Below are 3300 nucleotides of genomic sequence, written 5' to 3'. Positions count from 1 at the left end.
AAGATCATATGAAAACTGTCGAGTTACATCTAACATGGTTTTTGTGATACAATCATCTGGTGTTGCCTTGGAATGTTTCATTATGATAATTTCAGTAACTTGAAAATCACTTTGACGAAAAATAGTTTGTGAACAACAACTATATAACGTCCTCTAAAAAAGTTTCAATGATTGAAATTAAGAGTTGATGATATAACCATCCTTAGATATAAGCATATATAGTGTGTTCGCACATTAGTGTATAAATCTATAAATCGGGAACCAAGTGTATGCATATGTGTGTATGCATATGTGTGTATTCAAAATTGGTGAAGGAGACAGCATAAATATGCGTGGAAATTGTATAAATGCCTCTTGTTCTGATGGGTTTTACAAACAACCTTATGGCACAATAAATATACCCCTCTCCTGCCTGGGTCCAATAACATTTTTTGTTCTTTCCATATTTATCCACCATACACGATACATATTAAATCAACTTTGAGATCAGAAGTTTCTACCTCTACAACGACATTTTTTTCCTACCTCTACAACGACAGCCACCACCACCACCTTCTCCGCCATCACCTCCACTGCTACAAATACTGCAAAAACTACAGTAAGGTCCTTTTAATTTCAGATAGGAAAAATAAATCTCTATTCTTCTTTTTCCTTCTCTATTGATATCATCACCACCACCACCACCTCTGCATTACCACCACTCCATCGTCGTTTTCACCTCCGTCACAAGACCGAGTCAAGAGAAATTTTAAATCCAATGATGAATCAACGAGAAATTAATCTCCATAACCTAATCTTAAGCATCGGAAACATTAATTTCATTTTGATTTCGTTGGAAAACCTAAAACCAATGATTTCTACCGGATTTGGTTTCAATTTGTAAAAACCTAAAATGTTAGTTCTTAAAGATTGTCTGCATCGATTGGGAATAGATGATAAAATCTCCGTCAACAATTGGATCTAAATATTCAATCATCAAAAACGAATAAAAAGGTAAGTTTTATCTCTTATTATCATTCGAACTCATTCTTGGTTGATGTGTTGAATTTTGACATAAATTCTTTTGCTACTGATTTAAGTTCGACCATGCTATGTATGTGTTTAGTTTCTGATGTGAAGAATGATTTTCAATTGTTTGCTTTTAGTCTTTCAATTTTATGAAAATTATTTAGGTCTTTTTCAATCGGTAATTCAATTTATGGAATGTTTATAGTAATGGATGTTGTGATGGTGGTGGTGGTTGCAGGTGTTGTTGCATAGGTGGTGTTGGTTGTTGTGTTTACAGTAGCGGTGGTGGATATTGCATCATTGTTGTTGGAGCCTATTGTTGTTGGGGAGGTGATGGTGGTGGCGTTTTCTGTAGTTGTGAGGGTGATAATGGTGGTGATAGTAATATTGGTGTTGGCGTTGGTGTTGTGGAGGTGGTGATGGCAGACTTTGAGAGGGACTTTTTTACTTTTATTACTGATGTAAGAGCAGCAGTAGAGTGGTGAATGTAGACGGTGGCAGCAGCAGTGCTATGATCGTAGAAACTTTCCTTGTCAAGCTTGTTTATTGAACGAACTCATTGAAGGTATATGCTTAAAAGATTATTGCTGCAGTAAGTAATTTAATGTTGATTTCTTATAAATACCGAAACAGCCTGTTATACTTCATTTCCCAACAACAAATACAACTAGATTTTAGTATTGTTCAACTTTGGGAATGATATATTTTGTTTTATTTGTCACCTTTGTACTTAATACAACTTAGTTAACTTTTATAAGTTAACAGACAATCGTTATGTGTGCCTTCAGTTTTTGTAGCTACAGTGATAATCATGTCCAAGCACCAAGTGAGTTTAATTAGCTCAAAGTTTATATTAATCACTTTTTTGCAATTTTAATCTGTAGTAGGGTACAAATATACTCTTTAACTTGATCTGCCACTAACCCATGTTTAAACACACATCGTTAGGTGGGTTATAACCCTTGAATGTTGAACAAGCTTGTTGGTGCTTATTCATCTTGCAGGTGCATGAAAACGTGTTTCGTTCAGTTATTCCAACAACTTGTTCTTTGAATAAATTTTTGCAGCCATCTATGGGATCAACTTTTGTTGTTGACGTCATTTGTGGGATCAACTACAATTGTTGATCCCATAAATGGGATCAACTCCTGTTGTTGATGCCATTTTTTATGTGATCAACTACCGACTCCTATTGTTGACATCATTTTCTTGGATTAGTGTAGCCATGTTTGTAGTTTAAATCATGTTTGTTAAAAATAATTAGCTTAATTTCTTGTTGGTTTGTGTATTGTTGTTTGACTGATGGTAGTGGTGGTGTTGTTGGATTTTATAGTTGTAAATTTCTTCAAATGTTGAATTTGTGGTGCAATGGTAGCATGACTGACTTCATGACGGATGATGCGTGTTCGACTCACTCCAAATTCACTCATTCATGTCATTTTTTGTTTTTTGTGTCAAATTTTGGTTGTTGATTCCATTTACTGGCATCAACTTCCATTGTTGACACATCTGGATTAGAATATTTTTCAGTTATTTGTGTCAACTTTGGTTGTTGACTCCGTTCCTGGGATTAATTTCCATTGTTGACACAAAAAAACTGGAGTATTTTTCAGTTATTGTGTCAACTTTGGTTGTTGACCCCACTCATTGGGATCAACTTCCATTGTTGACTCAACTGAATTGGAATGTTTTGTGTTATTTGTATCAGATTTGGAGTTCACTGGGATCAACTACGATTGTTGACACAAAGAAAACTGAGATATATATTAGTAAAGTTTTTTTAAAACTTTTAATTTTTGGATCAACTTCGGTTGTTGACACCAAATTTTGTAGGCGGCGGTGGCGGCGGCGGAGACGGTGACGCTGGTGGCGACAACAACGGTGACATCATCGATAGTAGTGGCGGTGGTGGAATATTATTGGTGGTTGTAGTTAGTAAGTGGTGGTGGTGGCGGCGGTGTTGGTGGTGGTGGTAGTGATTGTGAAGTAATAAAGAAAAAAAAATTTAACGGATAATGTTTGTAAAGGAAAAATAATTATAAATGAGGGTATTAAGATAATCTATTTTCTAATAAATAAGGTTTTTAAATGATAGGGTTATTTTTATCGTAGTATAAGGGTATATTTGTTGGGTTTCATAACTAAGGGTATTTAATTAATTAACCCTAAGTATGTATACCCGTACGCATACTAGTAGCAGTTTTCGAACCGAAAATATCTGATGTGTTTAGGAATTACAAACTCCTAAAATAGTCACCTTAAATATGCATACCCGTATGCATACTAGAGGAA

General features: G+C 35.0%; 1 long non-coding RNA gene across 1 annotated transcript; it reads left to right on the top strand.

The window, feature by feature from the left end:
* Nucleotides 1-477: 477 nt before the first annotated feature.
* On the top strand, nucleotides 478-3097 carry LOC113302843. The gene is made up of 3 exons (XR_003337145.1): nucleotides 478-993; nucleotides 1247-1573; nucleotides 2842-3097. It is a non-coding gene; the product is annotated as an uncharacterized LOC113302843 (long non-coding RNA).
* Nucleotides 3098-3300: the final 203 nt, after the last annotated feature.

The sequence above is a fragment of the Papaver somniferum genome, chromosome 8 (assembly GCF_003573695.1).
Source record: "Papaver somniferum cultivar HN1 chromosome 8, ASM357369v1, whole genome shotgun sequence".
NCBI classification, from domain to species: domain Eukaryota; kingdom Viridiplantae; phylum Streptophyta; class Magnoliopsida; order Ranunculales; family Papaveraceae; genus Papaver; species Papaver somniferum.
Note: the sequence above shows the minus strand (reverse complement) of the source record. Positions and strands in the feature narration are given on the sequence as shown.